Raw genomic sequence first — 22104 nt, forward strand, 5'->3', positions numbered from 1 at the left:
ACTGACCCATTGGCTGATATAATTTGACCCCAAAGAGCAGGGGATTGGTATGTTTTGTTTTCTCCTGTTACCCCAGGTAGGCCCATCATTGGTGCCTGGCATTTAGTGGTGCTCAATAAATGCGTGCTTGTTGAATGAATGAATGAATCCCATTGAGCAACAAACCTTAACCCCAAGAACATGAGAGCCCTGAGGCACTCCAGTGGGGGCTGAAAACCATATTTTCCCTCTCCTTCCCCTTCCCCTTCCCCTTCCCCTTCCCCTTCTCCTTCCCCTTCTTCTTTAATACTCATTTGGAAAACACGCCATCTTTTTAAACTCAGAGGCCAACTTCTGCTTGGGAAAGGGAGGAGGGGAACTACGTTTGTTGTTGAGCATCTAGTATGCACCAGGCACCTGATGTTTCTCGTCTCCCCTGGTGCTGGCAAAGACAGTGATTGTGTGCCCTCCAACAGGGGACAGTCTACAGCTCAGGGAGGCTGCTGACAGGCCCTGGCAGATAAAAGGTGGAGGGTGGGCTTTGAAATCAGGCTGATGGAATCTGCAGCCAGGCTGTGCCCACAACATCAGGACGTCAGGTGTCTTCCTGGATTGTGATCTCTGCCAAGGGGGATCTGGAGCCCTCCAACAGAGCCCTCTCTTGTTACCAAGTAACATGTGGGATGCACCTGCTGTGTGCCAGGCGCTCTGCTGGATGCTTTACCTTCCCTGTCTCAGTTCTCAGGACACTCCCGTGAAGAGGCATGGTCCCTTTTCCAATTTTGCAGAGGGGGAAATGGACCCTCAAATTCTAGGCTGCCAGACTTGGACTGTGCTGTTAGTAATGCCATGTTCCAGTCACCACACAGCTTCTTCTTCTATCTTGACAATAATTCCATGAATCTGCTGGAGAAGGTATCTTTTCTTCCAAAGGAGGAAACTTAGGCTCAGAAAGGTGAAGGTCACTGAAGCAGGCAAGCAGCAGAGCTGGAACCAGAACCTAGTCCAGGCCTTTCCCAGGTGACAGCAGTCACTCACCATCCCACCTGTGACACCACGGGCCCAGGTCCCTGTGCCTCTCGGGGTCACTGTATCTTCAGCCATCTGATCAGAGGGTTGGGCAGACCGGGCAAGGTAGGTGGTCAGCAGAAGAGACCCTGGGAGGGTGTGGTTGCCTGAAGCCCTCCCAAGGCTGAGTGTGCCTGTCGTTGGGAAAGGAGTGTGCTGGCCTCATTCATCTGAGCATGGCCATGAACATAGAAACCTTGAATTGCCAGTTCCACTGTCTTCCGAGAGAAGCCAGAAATTCGTATTTCTATGAGAAATCTTCTGGTTTTTCAATGGGGTTACTATTGGTTACCCCAACAGTAACAAATATAAGGCAGGTATTTGTACTTCTGTGTTCACAGCACATTATTCACAAGTGGCAGAGGACGGAAACAACTCAAGTGTCGGTCGACAGGTAGACGGTACACAGGATGTGACCTGTCCATCCACTGGAATATCATTTAGCCTCAAAAAGGAAGGAAGTTCTAACACCTGCAACAATGTGGATGAGCCTAGAGGCCATTATGGCTAGTGAAATAGTCCCCAAAGGACAACTCTGGTAGGACTCCACTTACATGAAGTTTTCAGAGCAATCATACCTGTCAAGATGGAAAGCACAATGGGTGTTTCCAGGGGCTGAGGCAGGGGAGAAGAGGGGGCTAGCGTTTAATGGGGACAGAGTTTCAGTTCGGGAAGATGGAAATGTTCTGGAAATGGATGGTGGTGATGGTTGCCCAACATGTGAATGTCCTAAACTGGGCATTTAAAAAGGGTTAAGATGGTACATTTTATGTTTACGCACTCTACTGCTGTTTTTTGAACAAACCTAAGCCAAATGGGATGTGTTTGTGAGCCAGATCTGACCCAAGGGCTGTTCGTGTGCCCGCTACAGACTAAGAGCTCTCTGAGATCTGCCCCGTGGGTCGTGGGGCCTGCCTGTCACTTACCCCTCGCTGAGCCAGCCCAGGCTCTGCTGAGGCCAAGGACTTTGGGGCCGATCCTGACCACCAGCCTGTCTCCTTACTGTCAATCTCTGCCAGTAGCAGCAGGGTGGGAAAGAATTCAGCTCATGGAGGTAGTACCACATTGCAACATGCTTTTCATTCTGCCTTCCTGGGGGATGCTTAGGCTTCAGTGTCCCTGTTAAGCCTTCGGCTGCCCAAGGAAGAGGGTGTCACAGACCTGTAATTTACAGGGAGGTATTTTCAGAGGCAGCAAACCCCTCAGTCTGCACAGTGGCTGGGCCATAATGCTCTTTAATGAGCTTTGAGTGCTTTAAGAATTTTGAAGTGCTGTGGTTATCTGGGGGACAATCTGTGGACACAGTTGCATGAAGTGACATATGGTTAGACTAGAAGAACTCTCTACTTACTCAGGAAGCAAGAAGACTGGGTACAGGAGCTTCCAGCCGGCCAGAGCTCACCGCACAGTAGGGACCCAGCAAGTGTTTGCTGCAGCGGGAAAAGTGTCCTCTCTGGGGGAGGACACATGCAGGGAGAGGCCACAGACTCATCCGCTGCGAAGGTTACTGGAGGGCATGTGGCTGCACCCATTTTGTAGATCAGGAACTGAGGCCTCAAAGTCACCAGCCAGTTAGAGGCAGAGCTGGGTCTCTGGGTTCCTCAGTGGAGTCCTTTCCCCCTAGGCTACGGGTGCTTGGCTTTTGAGGGTTCCAGTTTCATTTGAGAATCTAATGAAACCCATGGCCCCTCTTCCCAGGGAAGTGCTCACGTGTACAATTTTTCGCACAGGTTAGAACCTTCACCTTAGCTCAGGCTTCCGCAGGAGCTCTATAATATCAAGATGACCACTGAGACTGCAAAAACGATAATCCTGCCATGGTACCGCATCGCCCACCTTGGGTGGCAGCTACAGAGAACTGTGAGTGTAATGAGTAGCTGTGGCAGGGTGTGGTCAGTCACATGAGTGAGAGAATCACATTTACAAACAGCCACGATCCCTGACGTGTGGGAAGCATCGTACGGGGTGCAGAACACTCTTGTAGCCATGAGCTCATTTGGCTGTCAGAACAAAACTGTCAAGTAGGTGTTTAGACCCTCAGACAGGTAAAGAAGTGGATGTGCGAAGTAATTTGGGCAAGGTGACACAGCTTAGGAGGGGCAAAGCCAGCCAAGACGTTGGGACTCCAGACCCAAGCTTCTTCCCACCACCCCGTGCCAATACGTACAGCTTCTGATAGTCAACAGCCATCCTTTGGTCCCCTGGTTGGTATTATACAGAAGAGAGACATTCCCATGAATGACTTAGAATAGGAAGACAGTCCTCTGGCTTGTAACTCAGGTCCCTGGAAGGAACCACAAATCCTGGGGCCACTGCTGCTCTGTTAGTCAGTCGGGAGGGATATAAATATTCCTCAGTGGGATGTGCGTGCCTCTGTGCTGTCTTCTTTCCTGCAACAACAAAAGTAGGGAGATGAGCTTTTAAAGGGGACATACCAGCCAGCATGGCACCCCCATGATGCCATCTGAAAGCACCAGCCTTTGAAGATGCTGGGAGGCCCATTTTTATCTCTAAATGTGGTGGGCTTGGGGGCGCCTGGGTGGCTCAGCTGGTTGAGCGTCCGACTTTGGCTCAGCTCATGATCTCATGGTTCATGGGTTCCAGCCCCGCATCGGGTTCTGTGCTGACAGCTTGGAGCCTGGACCCTGCTTCGGATTCTGTGTCTCTCTCTTTCTTTGCCCCTCCCCGGCTCGTGTTCTGTCTCTCTCTGTCTCTCAAAAATAAATAAAAAACTGAAAAAAAATTTTTAATGTGGTGGCCTTCAATCATGATATCTGGACACAATTCACCAGCTGCTCTCTCAGGAAAAGAATCTTAGCTTGGAATTAATAGACAGCGGCCTCTTTATTTGGAGTGGTTTTCAATTTTGAAATAATATGGAATAAATGCTCATGTGTATTTGTGCAGAGAGGGTTTCTAGCTTTCATGAGACTCTCAAAGGGGCCAATGGCCAATAGAAGGTTAAGAACTGGTCCAAAGGAAGAGACAGATTGAGGTTCTCAAGGATGTCTTCATTTCATCTGCTCAAGACTGGGTACCTGCTATATGGCAGGCTTAGTGCTAGGCGCTGAGGTTACAGGGCTTGCCCTTGTGAGGCTCCAGTGTGGTTGAGGAGACAGAGGGTAATCTAGGAATCACAAACGGGCAGAAGTGAAAAAGGCAGAATGAGACAGCCATAGGGAACCAAGAGATGACAATCACTGTGGGGAGAATAGGAGAGTGGCGGGGGGGACTCATCAGGCAGAGAAGGGTGAAGCCTATGCAAAAGTCCTATGGAGAGAGAGAGGGAGCACAAGAAGCTGGTGTGGAGAGAGCAGAGAGGAGAGGGGCAGCACGGCGAGATGTGAGGCTGGGAGGGTCTGCAGTGGAGCAGATGCTGGGATGCAGGGAAGTTGGGGAGCTCCAGTGCGGGGCTGAGATATGGTAAGGGGTCAATTAATAACAGATAAAAGGAAGGAAGGAAATGAAGGAAGCAGAGGAGAGAGCCTACCTGGAGACAGAGATAATTGAATGGAGTCTTAAGTTTTCTGGGCAGAGGAAACAGCTGGGGCAGAAGCCTAGAGGTCCAAAAGAACACAGCTCAGCAAGGCACATCGGCTTGCGAAGAGGAGTCTTCATTGCCCAGAGAGGGTGGTCCAGGAAACAAAGGGGGATGACAGTCAGTAAATGCATTTGGGCAGCCTGACAGTTTGCAGAAGGGGATCCCAGAAACAGCAAAGCCATATCAGAGAGCAGCTCCATTTGGAATGCCACAATTGCCCATAACTGACTTCACTGGGGTGGGCTTTGCAGTAATGCCCAGGGTCTCCAGAAATGGATAATGGTGGGTCATGCATGGTCCACAACCACACCCATGATATGGATGTTGGTGAGGATGCCAACCATAGCATCTCCTGTGTGCCCTAGTATTGGAGTAAATAAAGTCAGATCACACTTACTTAGGTTATCTGTTATCTGTTTGTGTAGGTGTTTTCTTTGCTTTTTTATTTTATTTTATTATGTTTATTTTTGAGAGAGAGAGAGAGAGAGAGACAGACAAAGTGTGAGCAGAGGAGGGGCAGAAAGAGAGGGAGACACAGAATCCAAAGCAGGCTCCAGGCTGTGAGCTGTCAGCACAGAGCCTGACATGGGGCTCAAACTCACAAACCGTGAGATCATGACCTGAGCCAAAGTCGGGTGCTTAACTGACTGAGCCACCCAGGTACCCTGTGTAGATGTTTTCTAAGTCTGCTTTTCAAAATGTATTTTCATATATCTTATAAGGTGCTTTAATTCTTTTCACTTGAAGTAAATAAGACAAAAATAATTTCAATTCCAGTCTTCAAAGCTTATAGGATCATTGGTACCCAAACTTCACTATGCATCAGAATCCCCTAGAGAACTTTACAGGAATTCAGATTCCTGGGCTCAACCCCAGACTTAGGGAGTCAGTATTGAGGAGGCAATCTCAGAAATCTATTTTCAGTGAATTTCATGCTTATGCATCAAGCTGGGTGATTTTCATGCATTATGTTCATGCATCAGGTACCAGGCATTTGGGCACTGATGCATTGCATGATGCTTGTGTATGAATCTTTCAGAGCAAAGTCCTCTTTATTGGAATAAGGAGAGTGACACCAAACATAAGAAATCATCACCTGTTGGGGCACCTGGGTGGCTCAATCAGTTAAGCGTCCAACTCTTGATTTCGGCTCAGGTCATGATCTCACTGTTCATGAGATCGAGCCCCACTCTGTCAGTGTGGAACCTGCTTGGAATTCTCTATCTCCTGCTCTCTCTGCCCCACCCCACCAAATAAATAAATAAGTTTTAAAAAAGAAATAATCATCTCTTGCCTACGTCATGCATGAGGTTGGTGCCCAAATCCTTGCACTGATCTTGCATTCATCAAGAAATTAACATAACAACTCCTCTACCATTAATAAACACCATAAGGTCACCTCCACACCTCCAACACCATGTGGGTCACTCATAGATGATACTTCCTGATAAAGTTACACGTAAAAAATTATTACAATACAAAGATACACAACTCATGAGAGATAGCCAGCAGATACAATAAATAGGAGAAATCGCTCTGGGGGATTTCATGTAACAGGGACTCTAAAAAGGACTTTAAAATAAGAATGATTACAACATTCACAACTACATTCTATAGATATAAAATAGAGTAACTGATAGAAGACCTCAATGGGCAGGTTAAACAGTAGACTAGACACTGATGAAGAAAGACCTTGTGAACTGGAAGACAGATCTGCAGAAATCACCCAGGATTCAGCACAGAGAGGGGAAGGGGCGGAGGAGGTTACTCTAGACTTACAGGTTACAAATTGCTTTTATGAGGAGGTGATATTTGAGTTGAGACTGAAATAACAAGGAGCATCCAGCCATGAAAAGAAATTTGAGTCAAGAGCCCTAGGCAGAAGGGGCAGGCAGGCAAAAAGATCAAGATGGGAACAAACTTGGCAGGACCCGGTTGGCATGTTTGAAGACGAGAGAACAGGTCACTGTGAGTCCAATATGTGAGAAGACACCAGGGGAGGAGGAGAGTGTGATCCTGTGAATCCCTGTAGAGTCAGTGAGTGGACTTAGCTCAGGAAGTGGTGGTTAGCAGGAGGCAAGTGTCAGCCAAGAGCAAAGAACTTCTTAACAATGAGAACTAATCATCACTCCCTCCTTCCCTCCCTCACTCTTTCATTCATTAAATCATTCACTCACTCACTCACTCATTCACTCCCTCATTCATTCTCTCACTCATTCACTCTTTCATCCATTCACTCAACTGACTCACTTATTAACTCATTCACTCACTCACTCAATTCACTCTCTCATTTACTCCCTCATTCACTCCTTAACTCACTCACTGACTCATTCACTCATTAATTCATTAGCTCATCCGCTCACTCATTCATGCACTCACTAACTCATTCATGTATGCATTCTTTCATTCACTCATTCACTCATTCATTAATTCATTCAGTAACTCACTCGTTCATTTATTCATTCATTCACTCATTTACTCATTATCAAGTACCTACTATATACCAGACATATAAGAGGAAATTGAGAATATTGAAGAGGACTCCTGCATTTGGAGGAAAATTTAGCCAGTGGACTGTAAGGTCCCTTCCCACCATGTAACTTGATGTTTCTATATAGCCATGGCAGGTGTTCACAAGCCTCAGAGAGTTGGAGAGATCTAAGCTCCAGCCTCCCTTCCTGGTCCAACTGGGGAAGCAAATGCATGAGCAGATAACAGCAGAGATCCCAGGCAGGGAGATAACCACATGATGGGGAGGGGGGAAGCCCTTGGGTATCAGAAAATGAGGGCAAAAATGGGGACACTAGTCCATGCCCTACTTAGTTTCAGACCTTTGTGAAGATAAGATCTCCTCTATGAGAGAAGGTGCTCTGACAGGAGGGGCCCACACAGATGTGACTCTCCTTGACACCATTCACCTAACCCCCAAGGTCAGGCAGCCTTCAGTGGGGATGTATACAGGAGATGAGAAGGTCATACTTGGGGACCGTTTCATCACCGCCCTTTCTCTCACTCTGATGTATTAATCAAAGCAGTGCCGACCTGACCTACTTCATAGATTAAAAATGCCCAGAAAGTAAAGAACTAGTGTTCTCTGCTCAGATTCCTCTCTCTCTCTGATTCCTCTGTGTCCTCTGCACTGTCATAGTTCCAGCCAGCCCACCACCATATATTACCTGGACCACCAGGACAGCATCCTAACCAGGCTCCCTGCTTCCAGGTGGAGCCCCGCCCTTATCCACGCTCCACACAACAGCCAGAATGACTAGAAAGCTGAGTGTATCACTCCCTCCCTTCCACTCCCTGGCTTTCTCTGCCCTTAGGATAAAGCCAAGTTCCGCAGACAGACTTCTGGGGACCTGCAACATCTAGCCCCGCCCACGTCTCTTATCTCTTCACTTGAGATTCAAGCCCTTCCACTTCCTGCAGTGGCCACATGAACTCCTTGCACACTGAGCATGCTCACTGCGGTCACACAGCAGCGCTAGGTGTCTAAGGTTGGAATGAGTGAGTGAGTGCTTGGTGGCACGTGCTCCTGGCACTGAGGGGCACATTCAGTGGGGTTCCCTCCACTTTCATTCTCTTCTTAGTGTTTGGGGTTAGGACTTTCTTTCCATCAGCACTTTATCAGGAGCGGTTCCTGAGCCAGAAATGGTTTCCCTTTTCATGTGTCCCTCGTCTGAACGTGCAGTCTAGCTCACTCGGTAAAGCAGATGCCCAGCTCCCTGCATGCTGAACACTGGACTGAGCACTCAGGATTTGCACAAACGCAAGGTTTGTGCCGTCAGGAACTCGCGTGACAGGACCGAAGGACCAGTAGCCTCCACGGGGCGATCGAGACCCTGGGGAGGAGAACTTGGGTAAATGGGGGGCAAGGAGGGTTATGTGGGAGCTCCTGCCCCGAGGGGGACCTAGTGCTCCAGGTGGGAAGATCAGCAGAGACAAAACCTGATAATCCAAGAATTACAGGGACAGCAGCCCTGGACCACACCTCTCATGTATCAGCCAGTGTCCTGAGCCCTTGACAGGTATTGCCACACTGAATCCTCACGACCCCCATGATGTGTGTTTTCATTTTCCTTGTTCACAGAGGAGGACACTCATTGAGGCTTAGCAAGAAATTTCCCCTAGGTCCCACAGCCAGTAAGTGGTGCAGCTGGGATTTTAAAGGAGACCCCATCAGACTCCAAGGCCCACAGAAAAACACGCATGGAAAGGGCCCCAAGCAGAGGAGAAACAGCTTTTGAAACGGGGGGGGGGGGGGGGGTGGGGGGGTGGGGTGCAGACAAAGGACAGATTAAGCCTAAATCAACTTAATGTGATTCTCATTGAATGCAACCCAGTTCCAACATATTTCCTCAGGGAATAATCGGCATTTTCTTGCAGGTAAAGGGAATCAAATGCAAAATTCATCGTGTGTGTGTGTGTGTGTGTGTGTGTGTGTGAAACAAAAGCCTTCAAAATTTAAGAATCTATTCCGTTGGCTCCATCTGGCCGCTAATTTTTATGTTTTAAATGATGTCTGTTTGTGATCCACATTATGCTATAAACAGGTTCGGTGTGAATCACGGTGTTTTAATTAGAATATTAGTTATTCCGAAGAAGCTATCTAAAATAAGTCCTCACATAATTAGTTGAGAAAACCGATCCCCAGAGACAAAGTGGCCCCACGGTAATCACCCAGCTTGATAATGGCTGAGCTTGGAATCGCTCCCCAGTCCTCCAACCAATGCCCTCTCCGCTTCACCCCTGCCAGCTTCTTCCCGCGCTGGGCAAAAAGCTGTTTTGGTGTTCGGGCGAAATGGGGATGAGCTCCCTGCTTTCAAGCGGCTCACATTTTTGGGAGGGCCACTCCTTCATGAACTCCAAAGTGGGACCATGTCCCCATTCCCGTAACAGATGTTTCACCAGAGCTGATGGGTTTCTTCTCACTCTATGCCTCCTTTTTAAAAAAAAAATTTTTTACCATTTATTCATTTTTGAGAGAGACAGAGACAGAGCACAAGTAGGGGAGGGGCAGAGAGAGAGAGAGAGAGAGAGACAATCCAAAGCAGGTTCCAGGCTCTGAGCTGTCAGCACAGAGCCTGACGCGGGGCTCAAACTCACGGACCACGAGATCACGACCTGAGCCAAAGTCGAATGCTTAGCACACTGAGCCACACCTGGGCACCCCTCCCTCTATGCCTTCTGAACATGTGGGGTTTTCTGGCCCTTCTCAAATCCAGAACCGTCCCCCTCCTCAAGCATCTGGGATGGATTTTGCTCAAACTCTTCTTGGATGCGTCCTCTTATGGGCAGCTCACCACCTATGCCAGGGAAACCTGCTCCACTGGGCAGCTCTGACTGGTGGGAAACTCCATTCTGTGTTTTCCCAACACCACCAAGCAACTCTCCGCGTCTCAGAGGACACTAGCCAGGTGTCCTACAATTTAACTTGACTGTGGCACCATCTCCCGGAGACAGTGTCAGACCCCACAGGGTAAGGGCTCAGTCCCACAAGACTGTCCCCCCTTAGGATGCCAACCCCAAGTCCCTCCAGCTGTCACCTGTGTTTCTGGCTGGCTGCTTATAAATTGGAGGTTCTTATGATCCCTTCCTCAGGTTCCATTAACTTCCTAGAGGGGCTCACGGAACTCAGAGGAATGTTTACATAAGTTCACCTGTTTGTCATAAAGAGTATTGTAAAAGCTGGAGATGAAGAGGTGAGGCATAGACTGAGGTCCAGAAGCATCCTGAACACCGGAGCTGCTGTCCCCATGGAGTTGGGGCTGTGTGACCTTCCCAGTAGGTGGATGCATTCTGGTTCGCCAACCTGGAAGCTCTCTGACCCCCATCCTCCGGGGGTTTACGGAGGCTCGATTTCATAGGCACGATGGGTTAAATCATTGGCCGCTGGCAGTTCAGCTGAATCTCCAACCCTCTCCCCTGGCCAGAAGCTCTGGGGAGGGACTGAACGTTCCAACTTTTAATCACCGGGTGGTTTCCCCTGACAGCAAGCATCCGCCCTCAGGTGACCCAGGGGCTTCCCGAAAGTCGCCAGCATAACATAACATACCCAATACATCTTTATCGCTCACAACACTTAGGAAATTCCAAGAGTTTGAGGAGCTACATGCCAGAATGGTGGAGGGAGATACTCCTTATTGTAAATCACGATATTACAGAAACTCACCCATGAATGGAGTTAAAATGACACTTGCTAGAAGTGAATGAAGCCACTGAAGGAGTGTTCCATGCACATTTCAAGCCAGCACGGGGTCTGCTCACAGAGACTGGCCTCTCTTCAGACATGCGGAGCCTGTGCTGTCTCGCGTTTCCTGGGAGTGAAGGATGGCCCAGCTCTGCCGGCTTCACCCGCCAGAGGGGCCTGCCCCAGGGTGTCTGCTACACCCCAGAAGAGGGGAGGCAACTTGCTGCTCTCAGGCCCTGGCAGGCGCAGAGAAGGGCGACCACAGTGCTGAGCTGGTAAATGGTAATAAAAACCAGGACTCGGGGGGGTGGGGGGAAGCCCTGATTCTTTTAGCATCTGCCAATTGCTGGGGTGTAAATACTTCAGCTGTGGCTGGTCTCAAGCTGCAAGTGGGGCATCACTGAAGAGTTGGTAAGAGGTGCTCGTGATCAGCTCTCGTGTGCCAGAAGGAGCCACTCCATCACACCAGTGTGTGCGTGTGTGTGTGTGTGCGTGTGCGTGTGCTTGGGAAGACTGGATGCACGCATGAATGAGTGAGAGAGGGATTCCAATGTTGTGAAAGTAATGGGAGAGAAGTAGAATGAGCAGAACGTGTTTCTAACTGCCGTGGATACAACTTTACAAGTAGACTAGGCCAGGCTCAGCGCAAAAAGCATTTTAAGCAGCTTCTTCAAACTGCTTTCAGAGTCATGCCTCTGTCTTTTTATAAAGAGGAATGACTGCGAAAGGCACGGCCTCATAGTTCCCTACCTGTGCGGCTCGGGGCATGCTACTGAGTCTCTCTGTTTCCTCGCCGGCAACGGGGATAGGGGGCGGTGATAACACCCACCTCACAGTGCTGCTGGGAAGAGGGCAGCAGTCAGAGGCCTCAACAAATGGGAGAGCCGGCACCCGGGCCTTGGCAAATCATGGAGACGCCAGACTACCGTTCCTTGAGGGTGGCCATGTCCCCAGCGCCCGGTGAAACACCTGCAGTGTCCCACACATGCCATGGTTATTTTTTTTCTGCTTTAAAATATTTATTCATTTTCAGATTCTGTGTCTCCCTCTCTCTCTCTCTCTGTCCCTCCCCAACTCGCGCGTGCTCTCTCTCTCTCTCAAAAAAAAAATAAACATTAAAAAAAATAAAATCTTTATTTATTTTTAGAGAGAGGAGGAGGGGCATAAAGAGAGAGAGAGAGAGAGAGAGAGAGAGAATCCCAAGCAGACTCCAGGCTGTCTGAGCAGAGCTGACGCGGGGCTTGATCCCACAAACCACGAGATTGTGAAACTGAGCGGAAATCAAGAGTAGGATGCTTAACTGACTGAGCCAACCAGGTGCCCCCAATGGTTATTCTTGAAATGCATTTGAGTAAGGGCAGTGGGGTCAGCGAGCTTAGTGGGTAATGTGGAAAGAGCACATACTAAGGAACAGGTGAGCCGCTGTTCAATTTCCATGAGCTTCCTCATTGTATGGCATACAGAAAATACGGATAAAGATAAAACACTTCCCTCCCCAAATGCCCTAATCTGTGTTTCAATATCAAGATTCATAGAAGCCATTTTCACTTTCACTGTTCTTAATGTTCTGGTCTAATTGACGGATGCGTTCATGAGTGGAGGCCCCTCTGAATCTCATTATGCCAGGGCTCCTGGGTGTATCGATCCTATTTAGAAATAAGGCAATAAATCGTCCACAGACATAATGACCCAACCCACAGGCTGCCAAGGGAGAGAGTCCAGAAAGCAGAGCTTTCTCACACATTGTCTGTCTTTAACTTTTGTCACCAGTGTGGATTTCTGAATCGCTGATAAGTATCAATGGCTTTAAAAATGCTTGTTCCCTTTGAGACAGTCATTCCATTTCTGAGAATCATCCCGAGGAAATAGTCTTCTGTGAAGACTAAAATTTATACACGATGGTGATCACCATGTTATTTATTACAGAAAAAAAAAAAAAAGAAGAAAGCCAGTCAAATGTTCAATAACAGGGGTCGAGAGAGTTTTGTGGCATATAAACCATGGACAGTGAAGTTTATGAAGACTGTGTTAGCAGGGGGAAAAGTCTACAAGATGAGGTGATAAAATTGTACATTGATTCCTACTATGAATATTGTGGGGAAACATACTCATTGGGATAAAAAGGGACATGTGCCCAAATGTTAATGGTGATTTGGTTTCTATGGTTTTTAATGGTTTCTCCTATTATTATTATTATTTTATTATTTTTAAAAATGCTTTTATTTTTGAGAGAGAGGAAGGGGCAGAGAGAGAGAGAGAGGCAAACAGAGGATCCAAAGGGGGCTCCGTGCTGACAGCAGAGAGCCTGATGCAGGGCTTGAACTCACAAACTGTGAGATCATTACCTGAGCTGAAATCATGAGTCATACGCTTAACTGACTGAACCATGCAGGTGCCCCTTTAATGTTTTCTTCTTAACTGCAATTACTTTTGGTAATTTGAATTTTTCAGTAGGTATGCAAGCATATGATGGCCTCTCTTACAAAGCTAGCAGATCTACAGGAAAGAACACATACAATGGTACTCCTCATTTCTCACTTGTTAGAAATACTTAGAGAGTCTAACGTCCTTTTCTCTAGTGTTAAATGTACTCTCTCTCCCTTGGATGTAACCTTGAGCTTGCTTTACATGGCTGAGTCAGTAACTCAGTATGGCCTGGGATTTTCCATGCACACAAAAATGCGGAGAAAAGCCACCTTCCATCAGATCGAACGTGGGAGATGAGTGCCACATCATCGTGTATTTTCCCACGAGGATGGATTCTCCTATATTTCTTGTGAGTATTAATCTAGTCTTACTTGTTTGTCTGGTCGCTTTCTTTCCTTGGTCCAGTGAGCAGCTCAGAAAGGTGCTGAGTTATTCTAAATTCTTTTTAAAAATTTTTTTAAATGTTTATTTATTATTGACAGACACAGAGAGAGAGACAGAGTGTGAGCAGGGGAGGGGCCGAGAGACGGGAGACACAGAATCTGAAGCAGGCTCCAGGCTCTGAGCCATCAGCACGGAGCTCGACATGGGGCTCAAACTCATGGACCGTGAGATCATGACCTGAGCCGAAGTCGGACGCTTAACCAACTGAGCCACCCGGGCGCCCCTATTCTAAATTCTACGCCTGCATAAATTACCTCGAATTCACAGGATGAGCACTGCAAACACCTGTCACCACCTTCCAGTCAAATCCCAGCCCAAACCTGTCTCCAAATAATAGCCAGAGTGGTCTTTCTAGGATGTAAACATAGTCCTGACATTCCTCCAGCAGGCTGAAGAGCCTTCCATGGGTCCCACCACCACATCAGGCCTTGACCGTGGACATGATTTTCCCCCACGCAGCCCACATAGCCCAAGGTCCACTCATGCCCATCCTACCTTTCCCAGACACAGCATGTTCTTCAGACCCTTATCTGGGCTCAGGCTATGGAAAGACACCATTGCTGACCAGTCGACAGCTATTCCCAATCCCTTTCTCCCTTGTCACCTCCCACCCGAGAGGTTGGGAAGGTGAAAACTGGCTTTCAAGTAGAAATGGTCACGGGACACGTTTATAGGTGAATCTGGCCAATGTGATAGAGAGCAAAGCTGGCTGGAGCCATCTGGGAAAGGTTTTCCTCTCCTTTTCCTCTTGGGACACAGATGTGAAGTCTGAAGCCACAGCAGCCCCCTTGTGACCTCAAGGCGATAATCACCAGGAATAAACACAAAGAAGCGGAAGCCAGTGGAGCTGAGCGATGGAGGACAGCCGGGCGGTTGATGGTCATCAGTGAAATGACAGACCAGCCTCGAGGCTGATAAGTTAAGGTGAGGGGTTCTATCGCTACTGGCTGCATATCTTGTACTGGACTCACTTCTTCCCTCATATTCCGCAACGCAGACAAAACGGGGAGCTCAGTGGCTGGAACATTCTAGAAGTTCCGTTTCCTCTTCTTCCTAAGCATTCTTTTTGGGACAAACCTACTCACCTGTTGGGAATACACTGTACCCAGAACCATATATTTGTGCCAGGTTGTCTGGCACATAATTTGGCATACCATCTGGTATGCAATTCGACTGCCCGTGACAGCAACCAAATTGAAGTGGCTTAGACAAAAATAAGACTGTATGGCAAGGAGATCTCCCATACCGGGAGGGAAGGCTGAACAGCCATCCCCAGGGGTAACTGGGCTCCACACACAGCTGGCACCAGTGACCCTTAAGCACTACAGGACGCTCTCACCACTTTTCTGTTTCTCCTTGGCTGATACTGGTTTCCTTCTTATTCCGCACTGGCTCGATCCCTGTAACAGGGCACAGACACATTGACAGCTCCCAAAGTCACCGCGGGGTCCTAATCTGAAAGAATCTTCGGCAGTTTCAGAGCAGAAAAATCCTAGAAGAATTCCGATGGGCCGGCTTGGGTCAGGTGTCTAGCTGCGGGCCAATCAACGGCCAGGGGGCCAGGGGGCGGAGCAGAGCCAAGGGAGTTCAGCACCACCACCCCCCCCACCCCCGCAGGACAGGTGTAGGGAGGAGTCTGCCCAGCTGGACGCCCGCGCTCAGTTGGTCCCCCTCACTCCACCACCCACCCCTCCCTCCCCAGTACACACAACCAAGATGCCCCTAGAGCAAGGTGATGTGCCCAAGGCAAAAGCCATGACTCTGTGTGGTCATGAAAACTGTCTTGGTTTGGGTGCCCCTAAAAGCAGAGCCTGAGGCTTCTGAGAAGCACACAGAAGACCGTTTTCTGCTTAGAGGGTGGGAGCCCATGCCTGAGGTGGGCACAAGGTAATTACTGTATTCATGCCCATGTTACAGATGAGGAAGCTGAGGCTCAGAGATGCCAAGTAACTTGTCCAAGGTCACCCAGGTGGAAAGTGGGCAAAACCAGCATTCAAGTCCAGATCCGCCTTGCTCCCACATCCGGACTCCCGCAGCGCACCTCGCTGTCCCCAGAGTTTCAGCACAAAGGGACAGCTGGGCAAGAGCCAGTCCCTGAGAGCCTTTGAGAAGGTGGCCTCGTTCACACAGCCCCGACCAGCCAGCCTGAGATTGCAAAAGCTAGACATTTTTAACCTTTACCTAAAAAGTAAAAGAAAACATGCAGGGAAGCGAACGGAAACATATCAGTGAACCTTCTTGAAAAAGAATAAAAGCACTGGGCCAGTCACGCAGGGAAGGTGGAGGGTTTCCGTTCCTTTATTTCTGTTGAAAGCTACAGCGCGTCTCCTCCCTGAGCTTTGAGGCTCACACCCAACCCCAGAAGGCGTCTCATTACCGAGCATTGCTGGTCTCTGTTTGCCCAGGTCATTCAGAGACACCCAGCCTATGACATCCGTAAATCATTGCAGGCCAAGCAGGGGCCCAGGGCGACGTGGCACAGTCAGCTCAGGGTACAATGAGATGTGGCCGGTCATCCATCAGAGGGCCCAGGGACCAGATGGATGCAAATAATGACTAAGAAGAATGGTTCCAGGGCCCAGAGCGAGAGGCACATAATGAAAGGGCAACATTTGAAAAAACACAAACCACACTGTCACTTCTGTCATCGTGAAGCTCCAAGAACCCCCCCCCCCCGCAACTGAAATGCAAAACACAAAAGCGAGGCTCCCTAGCATGACTCCCTCTGACCTCGAGGGATGTCGAGCATCAGTAGCAGGAAGGGTGGCGGGCTCTGGGTGACAGCCCCTTCTCATGACTTGTGTGACAATTCAGATGAAGTAACGCAGGTGACACGTCAATGGTGTGGCTCCCCTTCTCCTCCCTCTTTCCCCAACCATCACCGCCAGCCTCCCTTCTACCTGCATGCTACGGCTTTGTCATTTGGCCTTTTGCGCTCCTCGGCGACACTCACAGCACCCTGGGACTTCCTAATTGGCCCTTCCCTTCCTCACATCCACTGGTGGCCCTGCTGTCCACCTCCAAACAGCAGCCACAGTGAACAGACAGCAGGCAGTCCACACCCCTGCTTTGAAAATCTCCCGTGGCTTTCCCACTGCAGCTCCCGACGCAGACTTCCGCCCTGGCCCACGGGCCCGAATGGCCAGCTCACATCTGCCTCCCTGACCACATCCCCCGACGCTCCCTCCCACGCTCGCTGCCCTCCCAGGACTCGCAGCCCTTCACCGTCCCCCAAGTGGCCAGGTCCTCTCCTGCCTCGGGGACCTGTACGTGCTCTTCCTTCTGCTGGAATGTTTGCCCCTCAACACTCAGAGACCTTCTACTCATCCTCCAGATCTTGGCTTGGCTGTCACTTCCTCTAGAGGTTTCCCCTACCAGATGCCCCCCCCCCCCCCGTTACAGACCCTCACTGTCCTCTTCTTGGCAATCACAATGACTGAAATTTCTGGATTTCTTGGGTAAGTATTTATGGACCCTCTAAGACAGCTGTTTGCTCTTTGTGGCCAGGATGGTTGTGTCTCTGTCGCTCACCGCTGGTGCCCCTCTACTGAGCCCAGGGCCTGGCACAAAGGAGGTACTTGAGAAACAACATGTTTGATAACTGAATGAGTGGCCCTTATCCTAGACTGATGCCATCCTGGTTAAGAGGCTTTCAGACGAATTCTCTACTCTTGGTTCATGTTTGGATTTTAACGTCTAATCATCTTTCTTTTCAAAGAAACGAGCAACCCAAAACAACCTAAAGCCAAGAATTTTGCACCTTCCCCTGACAGTAAGCACCAATGTTTATCTCTCCTTGAAGAAATGATATAAGAATAATGAAGTCCTAGGCATGCAATGATCGTTGATATTTATGGCTGGGGTGCTGTACCTAGTTAGTCCTCACGACCACCCCGGGAGGTAGGGCCTCTCCCGAGGAGATGGGGTCATGGGGTGCCGAGTGCCTTGCCCAAGGTCTCACATTAAACATGGTGTTGCTGGAGTTCCAATCTGGGTAGTTTGGCTCCTGAGCCACGCTCTTGAACGGTTCACACCAGCACCTTTGGCAGGAAAAATAAAAACAGCCAATCTCTTCCCATAGTTAGGTCTTGGCACGTGGTTCAGGCAGGCTTTGGCTCATGGGTAATGAACGATGGTGGGCCCCTGTGGGCTGTGTGGGACAGAGAGGAGAGGAGCTCGGGGCTGCGGCGTGTGATTTCAGGGCGAAGCTGTCAGGGGAAGGATAGAACAAATCTTGTCTTAGCTGGTTGCTGGTAGATCGACTTTCACTGCTCCCACATCTCCAAGGCTCGGGAGGAAACTGGACAGCCTCTGTGGCCTTTCTGCTTTCAAGGACGTCTCCTGGCAAGCAGCATCGAGGGCTCCCCATTGGCCGAGGAGGCCCCCACCTTGGCAGAGGTCACCAGGGTCCATGCCTCTGTCAAAGCCACCTGGGGACCTTTCAAAAGTGTTAATCTCTGGGCGCCCCTGGGCCAAGCAGGTAGAGTCTTTGGGCCCCGGGCCATGACACCTCAGTGTTTAAAGCACCCCAGTGGGTGGGAATGTGCAGCCGGAGCTGAAGGTCATGGTCCCGAGCTGTGACCCTTCTCAGAGGGAGAAACAGACTGGAGATGTAGGAAAGTCACTCGAGATCCCATGGGGCATGGTGAGTTTCGAAGAGAATTTGCCGATGGGACCCCTGGTCAGGATGGCTATTAGTCTCTCTCTCTCTCTCTCCCAGATGCTGACTTTGCCAGTGAGTGGCAGGGTGGGGGCTGACATCAGATCTTAGGACCCCCTCTGTCCCGTTCAGGGTCTCTTGGCTGTCTCATTTCCGGAGCCGAGGTGCTGCCACAGCTTCCAGCTCAGAGAAAGCCCCAGGTTCGCAAGCTGGCCGATCCAGCCCCAGTTTCCACGGATACTGCAGTTCAGGAAGGTTCTGGAAGGTTCTGGAAGGTTCTGGAAGTGTGGATGGGCTAACCTGGGGTGACACATCAAGTCTGCGTCACTCATTCCTCCGAAGCAGTGGGCTGAGGCAGGTGCAGGTGGGTGTGGTGGCAGGGGCCACACCCCTTCTTCAGGGACTAATGTGCCTCAGTGCCCGAAGCAACGCTTCTCAGCCCCTGCAGGGAGGCTGGGCTGACGGTGCCCCCGGCAGATTTCCCTGAACAACCAGCAACAGAAGCATGGCTGACAAGGACCCCTGCTTGGTCTCTAAGAGCCTCCTTTCTAATGCCACCACCCCTGCCGGATCCTGTGACAAAACCAGGATCGGCAAACAGCATGCTGGCCCAGAGTGCCTTGGCAGGACCCACGGCTGTGAGCGAGCGCAACACAGGCTGATGTCAGCAGGTTCTGGAACCAAGAAATTGCTGCGGGAGTGGAGGTAGGTAGCACAGGAAATACCGAGTCACTGAGCCTCAACAAAGCATATGATGTAGGACGCTTTACCGGAGTCAGCTCTGAATTCAGGATTTCTTAAGGGAGAGTCATTATTTACTGCATAGCAATCAGGAGCTTGGGCTCTGGAATCAGACTGCCACGGTTCAAATCCCACCTCTGCCGCTCATCAGCTGTGTGATCTTGGGCAAGTTGTGAACCTGTTTCCGCATCTATAAGAGGTAGACAGTAATATCTACTTCACAGTGGAACTTGTAATAATTAAGTGAATTGATGTGTGCAAAGTGCTTAACACACGGCCTGGAACGTGATAAGCATTTACTACGTGCTAGCGTTGTCTTAGTCTGTTTCACCTGTTGTAACAAAGCGCCATAGACTGGGTGGCTCGGAAACAACAGAATGTAAGGCCACAAACGCAAACATAAAGAAGCGGGACTACATCAAGCTAAAAAGTGTCTGCACAGCACAGAAAACCATCCACAAAATGACAAGGCAAACTACTCAACGGGAGATGATATTTGCAATCATATATCTGTTAAGGGACATAAAGAACTCATATGACCCCATGGCAAAAAAAAAACAAAGGATCTCATTAAAAAATGGGCAGAAGATCTGAAATGACGTTTTCCCAAAGAAGACATCCAGATGGCCAAGAGGCACACAAAAAGATGCTGCACATCACTCATCATCAGGGAAACGCAAATCAAAACCACAGTGAGATATGCCCTCACACCTGTCAGAACGACTAGTATCAAAAACACAAGAAACAACAGGTGTTGGCGAGGATGCGGAGAGAGGGGAACCCTCCTGCACTGTTGGTGGGGATGCAAACTGGTACAGCCACTGTGGACAACAGTGTGGGGGCGTTCTCACATAATTAAAAGTAGAACTACCCTATGACCCAGCAATTCTACTCTGGGATATTTTTGTCGTGTTTTAATTTTTTTATGTTTATTTATCATTTTTGAGAGAGAAGGAGAGAGAGAGAGAGAGAGAGCAAGAGGGGAGGGGCAGAGAGACAGCGAGACGCAGAACCTGAAGCAGACTCCAGGCTCTGAGCCATCAGCACAGAGCCCTTTGCAGGGCTTGAACTCAAGAACTGCCCGAACCGCAAGATCATGACCTGAGCCAAAGTCGGACGCCCAACCAACCGAGCCACCCAGGCGCCCCTACTCTGGGATGTTTTTGAAAAAAATGAAACCATTTATTTGAAAGGATGTCTCCACCTCTGTATTTATTGCAGCATTAATGACAACAGCCCAGACATGGAAACAAACTAAGTGTCCATCGATGGGCGAGTGGACAAAGAAGATGTGGTGTGTGCACACAATGGAATATTACTCAGCCATAACATACATTGGCAACAACACGAGTGGAACCTGAAGGCATTATGCTAATTGAAATAAGTCAGAGAAAGACAAATTCTGTATGGCCTCACTTATAAGTGGAGTCTGAAAAAATAAGAATAATTTTACAAAATGAGCTCACGGTTGCCAAGAACAGATTGGTGGTTGCAGGGGTGGGGGGGGGTGGGAGAAATGGGTGAATAGGGGCAAAATGTACAAACTTCCAGTTATAAGATAAATAAGTCACAGGGATGTAACGTACAGTATCCCCAGCTGATATATTGATAATGCTGTGCTGTGTATTTGAGAGTTGCTAGGAAAGTAGATCTGAAAAGTTCTCATCACAAGAAAAAGAATTGTTATTGTGTGATGGCACATGTCAGCTGGGCCAATTACGGTGACCATTTTGCCACATGCACATGTCTTATGTTGTCTACGTGATGCTAATATAATGTTATATGTCAATTGTAACCCAGTTTAAGAGTAAACAACGGAAATGTATTTCTCACAGTTCTGGAGATCAGGGTGCCGGCACGGCCAAGGTCTGGTGAGATACCCTTTGTAACAAAGACCAGTGTGATGGCCGGTGCTGGGAGGTGAGAAATGGGGACAGGACAGCTGGCCGGAGAGTGTAGACACAGGGCTGCCCCGGGGTTGGGGGGGGGGGGTGGGGAGGCAGAGAGGGCTCAGCTCCTCCATCAGATGCAAAAGGCAGCTGAACAGCTCTCCAATGCCACTTGGAAAGTCCCCACGGGGACCAAATAACAGGAATCAACAAGAGCGCAGCATTCTGCCCCCCCCCCCCCAGCAAGCTGGTCTCCAGCCAGAGCAGGGAAGTGATGGGGACCCAGGGAAAAAGCAAATTTGAAAGATCTCAGGGTGGCTGTCCAGCCCTCGTGCAGCTCACGGGGAAAACAAATGAATGACCTGTGGGGTGGGGAGTGCCTGCCTGGTCCCTGACTGCTTGGAGACCAGCTTTCATTAACTCACTTCCACGCCACGCCCATCTATCCTGCACACCTTCCAGGTGCCGGGCCCTGTGCCCGGCAGGGAGCAAGACAGAGCCCTTAGCCTCAAGGGGTTGGCACTCCAGGGGCCGGAGTGGGGACTGAACTCCCCAAAAAGGCCGGCACTGCCCGCGACAGGTGGTTCTGTAGAGGAGGTCTTTGGGAGAAGGTTCCTTACAAATTGCTTTTCTAAGTGTCTGGCCCGAGGACCGCCAGTCTTCAGCGGTGCCAGGCACAGAACAAACGCTTGCTGCACGTTCCAGGGATGGACGCACACAAGTTGAAGCCGCTGAAGGACCCAGAGAGTTTGCGGGACTGCGGCCCCCGTGCCCTAAGTGACGCACAACCCAAGGTCTCTTAACTGGCAATGTTTCCTCCCTCGGTGTCTCTAAAAGACCCTCTGAAAGCAGGAGGAGAGAGCTTCATCTCACAGCAGGCCTCTCTCCCGGCTGCCCTAAATTTTAATTAGTCATAATCGTTATAAACACGTTTATGGCACTTGAGCATTTACGATCCACTTTGCACACATTATCTCCCTGGGATCTCAGACAACTCCTCTGTAAGGAGGGACAGACGATCAACTTTACTGACGGTGTTCATGATCTTCCCTGTTACGGGAGGGAGGGGAATTGGGGTCCTACACCTGCGCCTCCCCCCACCCATGCTGGTTGTCTTACAAATGCTGTTCATAGTTCACTTTTACGTGCAACTTATTAAGTCCGA

At 49.5% G+C, this 22104-nt stretch overlaps 1 protein-coding gene across 1 annotated transcript in view; it reads right to left on the reverse strand.

The window, feature by feature from the left end:
* Positions 1 to 253: 253 nt before the first annotated feature.
* Positions 254 to 22104, reverse strand: part of CB1H4orf50 (chromosome B1 C4orf50 homolog) — a 109954-nt gene continuing 88103 nt past the window's right edge. Inside the window, exon 14 of the mRNA XM_053216182.1 lies at positions 254 to 3437. The gene's annotated coding sequence lies outside the window, so the exon portion shown is untranslated. The remainder of the gene's footprint in view (positions 3438 to 22104) is intronic.

Source organism: Acinonyx jubatus, chromosome B1, assembly GCF_027475565.1.
Source record: "Acinonyx jubatus isolate Ajub_Pintada_27869175 chromosome B1, VMU_Ajub_asm_v1.0, whole genome shotgun sequence".
NCBI classification, from domain to species: Eukaryota; Metazoa; Chordata; class Mammalia; order Carnivora; family Felidae; genus Acinonyx; species Acinonyx jubatus.